This window comes from Amyelois transitella, chromosome 23 (assembly GCF_032362555.1).
Source record: "Amyelois transitella isolate CPQ chromosome 23, ilAmyTran1.1, whole genome shotgun sequence".
Lineage (NCBI taxonomy): Eukaryota > Metazoa > Arthropoda > Insecta > Lepidoptera > Pyralidae > Amyelois > Amyelois transitella.
In genome coordinates this window covers 3,602,599-3,612,151 of record NC_083526.1, presented here as the reverse complement: position 1 = coordinate 3,612,151, position 9,553 = coordinate 3,602,599, and positions in this window count along the sequence as shown.

Here is a 9,553-nt window from a genome sequence, read left to right as displayed (position 1 = left end):
CGAGAGGAATTTTGACAGATCGTCGCGCGTACGAGACAGTTCGAAGTATAGGTAGTTCCTAATAGGGTCCAAGATGGGCAGGTAATGGGTATTCAGAGTTGTTGCGCCGTCTCAAATTTATTGCACCAATTAGTAGAGTCCAAGTGAAGGGGGTTATCTGACATTTTGATCGCACTCTATTTGGGAGGTACCGGTGGATAATGGTCGAATTTCGTGGAACTCTTTGATATTTCTTATAGCTGCCGCGTTAGATATTTTCGGAAGCGAGAATGTAACAAGTTAATTGGATAAAAATATTCTAAGTCGACACATGGGCATCCGATAGACAAAGTTGTGATTCTCAAACTGTTCATGCTTGCCGAAACTTAAATTTTAAATGATCTAATTTAGATCTAAGTAATGAACACATTTTAGTCGAAAAACACTTAATAAAATCATCCAAACAGCTCGAGGCTTAATAAAAATGAATTCTTTCCTGATCCTTGTATTGATGCTTGTATCCATGCAGTTTGTCCGGGTCCATCTAGGAGAAACAGTCCGCGTACGACCAGTATCAGTCTGAATCAAGGGTGGCTTATATCATAAGAGCAGTTCACATCAAGACGAGACGAGACGCGAGGCGCGACAACTTTCGCGTTGTGTTGTGAAAATGTGTATTTTTCTTATAGTAATTCACATAAAGTTAACTATAAGTCGCTCTTGTAAAATATTGGTTCGCGTCCCGTCTCTGGTGTGAACCAACCTTAAGCTGCTTCTACATCAGCGGGAAGACATCAGAGTCACAGCAGAGGCACAGCTCAATTATTTTGTGGCCTAATTGTAACTAATTACACCACACCCACTTTAGGAATCTCTGCCATAGCACAGGTTAACCAGAAGGCCGGCTGATTTTATAACAGGAATATTAGATAAGTGTAATTACAATAGATTTATAGCCGAAGATTTGGGATAACACAGAACAATTTATTTTATTATCGCACTGACAAGTTATTATCTTCACAATTTGTGTATATTACAGAAAACTAATATGATGATATTTGCTATTTATACTAGTGTAAACTTAATAGTAAACCAGTTTGATTCTCGTGAACACTTATTTAGTTGTGTTTCGCAGAACTATTTAATAATTATATAATAATAGAATCCTGTGTGATATCTGCTTTCTTTTGCTATGCAAAATTTCCCAAGATAAGCCATTATAAACAGATAAAGAAATTACAACATTTAAGTACATTTTTGATGTCTTATGACATGAAGATGAGTTTTATAAATAAGAATTAGATTTCTAACCGCTGCTCTATTTATTTATATAAAATAACATTGTGAGGAAACTGTCTATTCAGGTAACTGCATTTATTAGTGTTTCCCCGTAAGGTTGCAGAGGTAAGACAGGAGTCGCTTTGTGAAAACCTTGGCTAACCAACAGGGCCTTATTCGCAGATGGACCTCGAGTTACTCTTCAGAGAGGTGAAGTGCAACCTCCTGATAAATAAAGCTAGGAGGATATTCTGATGATAGGTTTAATACGAATAATTTTTTAAGTATCACAAACATAGTTAAAATTCATATTATGTACGTAAGATAATGTATTCATTTCCTCTTGTGCATAATTATGTCCTTAAATGTCTGTTATTCAAATGCATGGCTATGCAAAGACTCCTATTCCAATTAGTGATTGAAAAGCAATTACCTACTCAATGTCCTTTTGAAGCTCAGAAATTGCCATATTCAGTAATCAGTTATTTATAAATTAAGTGATTTAGGTATTAATCTGCAGTCCTGCTTCTGTATTGGGTTAAATAGTAGATAAGTATAATTTGTAACAATTTGGATTATTTCCACATCTACCTGGGTCTAGGTTTCATCACGGTACCTTCGATTTACATTACAATTTATATTTTCACACACGCGGTCAACGAATTAAATAAGCCCGAGTCAATCTTTGCTACTCTTCAGAATATATCTATTTGAATAAAACTACATACATATAATCACGTCTACATATCACTTGTAAGGAAGACAGAGCCAACAGTCTTGAAAAGACTGGTAGGCCACCTTCAGCTGTTTGGCTTAATGATAGAATTGAGATTTAAATAGTTACAGTGTGCTAGCCTATCGCCTAAAAATCCTAAGTTTATAAGCCTATCCCTTAGTCGCCTTAAACGACATCCTTGGGAAAGAGATGGAGTGGTGGTATTCATTTTCTATTGGTGCCGGAAACCACACGGCTATGAACAAAACTAATTTAAACTAACTGTAAATGTATTCTAACCTCTGCCCGGTGCGCCAGACATCGGATTTCCGAAAATCGTCCGCGACAAACAAAACTCGCTGATCGACCGATTAGCTGAAATGGCTACCGAACGAACGACTACTGAATTATTCTTGGACTAAGCTTATTCGTCTTTTGTTTCCAATTTCTAGTTACATTAAGTAGATATAACATTTTAGGCAACGGGCTAATATCCCCTTAAATACCTATATAAAATAAAATTGTTTAGGTATGTTATAACAATTTTTTTTTATCAGCGTTCAAGCCTGCCAACAACCAAAGTTACATACACGTTCCTTAATTGACTCCAATTCTAAGAACGTAATTTCACAAATTGCTTTTAGCTACCGGATTTTAAGATCAACACCGAACTTTATTTACAACCTTTTCGAAGTAAAAGCTCTGACAATTTTGTACAATAATCAAGGGTTATTTTAAGTTGGTGAGTGTGACAAAGTACTTTGGGTACCGGGTGGGAAAAAGTAGATGTTACGTGTTCTGGCCGGCCAGTGTGGTGGGCGGGTGGGATTTCGAACATTTCCGATTATTTACATTAATTAAGCAGTATCAATTTCTAATTAATTGTAATTTATAATGATGAACTATGTTCATGATTTGATTTAACAGAGCGCTATGAGTTTTTACATAATACATTGTTAACTTACCTTCACCAAAGAAAGTACAGTAGAGAATTTACTCCTGACCATTCAAGAAACTAATTACTTGTTTACCTCTGTTTGCCTCTTTTTTTAAGAAAACAACGATAGGCCTTGTCTGAAATATAATTTTTTTGTACCTACGTAATGAGTAAAAGAGCGTACAACTTAATTAAAAAAAATACGAATCAGACAGAGTTTAATTCTTAATTTAAATAAAATATATACTATTTAAACATACATAGGCATTTTAATAATTTTATAAAACGAACATTTTACCGCGACAACGCCCAGGCACATCAAGAAAAAGTATCACTTAAAATTTCGAACGCAAATTAAAATACGTGAGTTCTGTCGTGATGGCGGCCGTTTGGGGAATTCAACCTGGCTACTTGTTAATTTATTTATAATTAAAAGTACCTAATTTGTATTAACGTATTTAAATGCACGGCTTTATTATTTCACTAGCTTTAGTCTGTGGTTTCAATCCTTTAGAATTTCCAAAAAAATAAATAGTAGAAATCTTCGTAGGTATTCCTTTCATTAACTATGTAAATAGTTAGTAGGTACACAATTAAAGTTACTTATGTATACACACATATATATACGTCTATATCCCTTGCGGGGTAGATAGAGCCAACAATCTTGAAAAGATTGAAACGACACGTTTAGCTGTATAACAAGAAAAAATCCATATTTATTAGCCTTTCCCTTAATGACCTTTAATGTCATATATGGAAAAAGATATGAATTGGTCCAATCTTATATTTTTTGTATTTTTGATAATAATAAATGCGCTTCTCCATATTTTTTTTTACATATCTATGCAAAGCTCTGCTATGCGTTATTAAAATCGGTCTAACAGATTCCAGATTTTTTAGTTAGCACTAGGTAAACTAAGTAGGTACATAAAAAAATCTTAGTTAACTTAATATTGAATTGAAGTATGGATGGCAGGAATAATGAAACCTACATACTGCATATACACACACACCAATGAAGTATCGATGTCAATTAATCGATTTCACTTTCCCGCGTTTATCGGAAAATTGCAATTCTCGATTGCACACCACACAAGGCAATGGAAACGAACTGGTCAGCCAAGATCTATATAAGAGGCATGCGTAATCGCAAGAAAACACTTTAATTAGTGTATGATAACTATCTTTATTGGCTAAAAATTATATCAGACAAAAAACAACCGGTGCCCGACTACTGGGAATCGAACTTGGCTAATTAGCGGAGACTGCACAGTTAGTTCACAACATTTGTAAATGTTGGTACGGTTAGGGAATTAATGTTAAAATATATTTCGTAATGTTAAATTGTTGAATTTTTTTTATGAGCAGACTCGAGGTACCAAGGTACCTATTTATATTAGAGGTGCAAGATTCTGCGTTAAGTTATTTAAGAAATTCGTAGAGGAGTAAGTACATTTTATGACAGTTTGCAGAAACAATCAATATAAAATGTAAAGAAGGTACTTACGTTGCTAAATAATGCTTAGTGAATAAATAAAAACAATTTTCAAAAAGTTGTTTAATTATAATGTTAGTCCTGAAGGTTTTACTTGTATCTGTGCCAAATATTCTTAAAATAGGTGCAGTAGTTTTATTTTAACAAATACAAAAGTTTAAATCTTTTGTTGTGATAATATTAGTATGATTAAACTTTCACACCTTTAGAAAAATATTCAACTAGGTTTATTCTTCTGACGCTACCGAACATAATGGGCGCGACACTCGCTGTGGGGCGCTGAGGAAAGCTGGCAACACTGACATATATAAATATAGTAAGGCGGTCTTTTTGTTGCATCGCCATGTTGGCATCATTTTGAAAGTCCCATTAATCGATCAATTGCGAACAGGTATTGGTTATAGCTTTATCTAGTTCTTTTCTAGGTCAGATAAAATCTTAACCGGTCTAAGAAAATAAGGTGAAACAATAACATAATCAGTACTTATTCCCAACTTACTATTGCGATGATTCGTCCATTTTTAATAGACATTGGCAAAAATTATATTTTTAATGTAATAAATGTAAGATAATAAGGTAAGTATTTATAATGATTCTATAAGGATCCTAGCAAGTGGAAATCCATAGTCTCTGCCTACCCCAAGAGAAACAGGATGTAATGTAATTAAATTTTTTTATTCATTATTATATAAGTATAATAATTGTCATGATATGAAGTGGGCCACTTCATACCATGACAATTATTATTGTCATATCTTTTGGTTTCACAACATTGGTTGAATATACGAGTACTTTTATCTCACTCTCTCTTCCATTTCGATATGGTTAACTCCGTCGACAGGAGTAAGCACTTAAATAAGAAGATGAAGAGAGATCTAATGGTATGTGAGGCTAATCAAATTTTTGAAAAGTGATTTACCTTTACTCAAGTAAGTATATCTCTGGCATGTGACAAATATTTAAGGACTCAGGTAACTTGCCATAGTGGGTTTTCAAGATTGAAGCTAAACGGGCGGCAGAATAGAATCAAAAGTCACCAAAATCTGTCACAAAAGTTCGTTATAGGATAAATTTTGTTTCGCATTCATAAATATTAGAAGAAGAATTTATTTCAAACTTAAATGCTGTAATAATAACAGAGAGTCGAATACCAAAAACAAATAAACATAACTCATTGGGCAGCGATCGGTATCGATATTAAAATCGCGAGTCGATTAATCGAGTGGAATAAAGTGAGCATCGGATAATTGCTTCACGGGTATATCGATGATAACTTACTTGATCGCGGGAGGCTGGGGAATTAGATTTTGTAAATAATTACCGTCATTCCTTATTATGTGCGCCTGCGGCTTCACCCGCGTCATTTTTATAGCTATCCTTGTGTTAAATTTTAATAAAAATACATTGAATCGTTAATAGGGAATGTTCTGGGAAAAGATAATCTCTAGCTTTCATGAGAGTGATGTATATGGACGGAGCGAAAAAGTATGCAGGGATCGTGGTAAGGAGAAACTTGTTGCCGACCTCTCCACAAAAGAAGCATAGCTACATACGTGTATGTATGTTAGTACTTGAATATGAGTAATAAAAAAATTTATTTTGGCAATTAATTGCTTTAGGGCAAAGAAAAAAGATTCATACATCCTTTTGGTCTAGGCAGGTTGGAGTATTGAGTCTACATTTATACAAACATACTCGTACGAGTATACAACGGTCTCGAAAACACTGAAACGCCACTTTCTATGGATTAATGAGAGAATTGAAATTCACACAGTGACAAGTTGCTAGCCCATCGCCTACAAGAAGAATTCCAAGTTCATAGCCTTTCCCTTGATTAATTTTATATTTAAAAAATAAATTCTGTACTTAGTGCAATCAGAAATGCATACTCGCACATTCACAGAGGCCGTTAAACACAGGTTTTCAATTTAAAGCAAATGAAGAGGTTCGCGGACACTGGAAAGGCGTAAAACAATTTTCATCGCCCTTAACTGTTACTGACCAGAATAGGGCTGTGATTGGATTTAAAATTGGAATGGTTTTATTTAAAAACTTTATTAATTGCAATTTCTTTGTTTTAAAAATACTAAGTACTCACTTAAATACTTTTAGCTCAACACGGGTTATTTATTTGCAAAATATACTTACAGAAGCAATATTCAACCTGTGAAACGATTCAAAACAATTCTACTATAAAAATTAGTTACTAATGTAATTGAAAGCGGTTTCTGACATGGGCTGAAAATGATAGCAATGATGATAGTATGGCATACTTTATTTTGACATATTTTAATTTTTCAGCATAATTCAATTCAGAATCTATTAAAACTACCTTCGTAAGCGATTTTCTAAGCTGCCAGCCCTACAGGAGAAGTCTAAACTCGCTCTACGGCTAAATGCCGTTGCCTGTGGGCTAATTAAAACATCAGCAAGCACCGGCCGTGCTCTCGACAGATTATCTTTCATATTTTGTCTTGGCCGTCAAATTTCGCCCTGGGCATAAAATGGCGGTGACTGCTCCTGTTAATTTGGGCCCGTTTGGACCCTGAGTTTTGACTAATGGAATGAGCTTTTAATGTTAGCCGTGTTTTGGACAACGAAAAATCCCACTGCATATTTTCCATTTTATGAAGACGGAATGGGCTAAGGACAAAATCATTTAGAATATAGCCGATCTTAAAAAATCTGCTTAATTACTTACACAGCTTATAAGTTACGAAGCCTTGAGAATCAGGACTACCATCGATGAGACAGAGATTAAACATTATAACTTATAAAAACATAATCATGCTTACCAACATGCTGCTATGACTACATGTGTTTGTCAGGTAGCAAAAAAAAAAGAGTACCAGCTGCTTTATTTCCCGCGCAGTTTGTGAAAGTCAAGTCAATTCAATTTCGTAGCCTATGCTGTAGGTGATGGGCTATAGCAACTGTCACTATTCTCCAAATCTCTGTTACATCATCTTTAACTCTTGTGACTATTGACTTTGTCTTCTCGTAAAGAATTTGTAGGTATGTATACGGATACCCTATCTGCGATCGAACTTCATTTTTTCAATCAATGGCCGCCTGACAAATTAATCGATTACGAACCTCGTTCAAAATTCAGCATGATTAAAAAACATCTCAATCTAAAGCGCCACTCGATGCAATCACCACACCATAATCGAGTACTCATATCGATTGACAAATGAATCGATTACGGGGCGTGCGCGGATTAGTTATAGGCACTCGGCTATTATGTGACCGCGCCCACTACAACTGAATTCAAATTGACTGTTTGGGGCGCTACTATGGGTTTTATGAGTCTACTACATGCTCTCACGTTTTCTTGAGGGATTGAAGTGCTTATTAGGATTTAGGTAAATTTAATTTTATTCAAAATGTTCTTTCACAAACATATAATCACATCTTTATCCCCTATGGAGCCAACGGAGCCAATAGTCAATGACTTAAAGTCCCTAGTTCAGCTGGTATGGCTTAGCGGTGGAATTGAAGTTCAAATTGAGACAAGTAATGATGCTAGCCCATCAGTAGCAGTTATTTAAAAGGAAGTATAACCCGAAAAGTAACAACCTCAAAAGTAACCAGTTCTTGTAAACTCGAATTAATTCTCAAGTGAGGACCAAGGGTAGGCACCCAAGATTGTTTTAAATTAATCGAACCAAATGCTTGAAATGATTTAGGATTTAATTTCATTTTTGATCAGTTGATAAAGCTTTTATATTATTTGTTAGTTTAATAACTATCGCCATGCAATCTACTTGCTTCTAAATGAAAACCAGACGCCCAAAAACATTGAGGTATAGCATAATATGATTTTCTCTTATGCAATTTATCCCTGTTCTATAGTCCGCGGGAGAGATTCCAGGGTTCACCATAATTTGTCTATGTTTGGTACGCTTTCCAGGTTAAATTGCTGAACCGTCTTAGATTTAATTTTGTATGAATAAAGTTTATTATCTCTGGGAACTTTTAGCATAATTTCGTATATTTTTGTGATAATTTCACTATTATGCATCATAGTTTACCATTCTATAGTGGGTACAAGCCACTGTACACTATATATTGGGTAATCTGTGAAAAGATAATATTGGGGTAATCTGTGGGCAGAGGCACTATTTAACAACCAAAATTTATGTTAATTTAAAAATTAACTTTCGTTAAGTCGCCAATTAGTCATATTAATGAATAAAAAATTCCATCCACCACTCGCCGAAGCCATTAGGGCTCGTAATTATGCCTAAACATAATTATGTGTTATCAGATCAAATGCTAACCCTTTCCAATTTGGATTGTTCGAATTTTTGTCCACTGACCATTTTGAGATAACATCGTAAGCGAGGGTTAAATTGCATTAAATTCTTTAAGTAACCAAATTAATTACATTAATATTTTTTTCATAAGTATGATTATGTCATACTAAATCAAAACATATATTATAATACATATACATATACATATGCAAATTTTCATGTAACATACGTAAAATTACATATATACGATACTTTTTAATCAACGCAAGATTACCTTTAATCCCGCTAACATACTTTTATGGAAAAATTAAGACAATGATATTCAACAACAATTCATCAATTTCCCGACGTAATGCATGAAACAAAGTAAGGTTATATAAAAGCGATAAAAAGGAATGCCAATCCATACATAGATCGGCCAGCAAGGAGGTGCCATTGAGAAAACAGCAAATTGCGACAGACCTGTGGCACATCACTATGGGAAAGTAGACGGTGGGCATAGCATATGATAAGTAGAAGGATCTCTTGACTGATATCATTGCATTCCCCGGCGCCACGGGGGCCTGCGGGACAATCTCCGGAATTAAGACTTTAACATTTATAGAAAATGTGTTCGAGTTTTTTTATTTTAAGATTTATATTTTTCTATATTATGCCCGCAACTTCACCTGCGTAGTATGAAAAATGTCGTTTATTTCCAGTTCCCGTGACAATTTATTGATATCATCCTTAGCTTCCACATTTTAAAACATACCTAGGTACATACTTACACATCAAATATTAACTTCTCCTTAGTAGTTTTGCTATGCGATGTCACTATTTGAATCTCGGTTCTATCATTAAGCCAAATAGCTGAACGTGGCCATTCAGTCTTTTCAAGACTGTTGGCT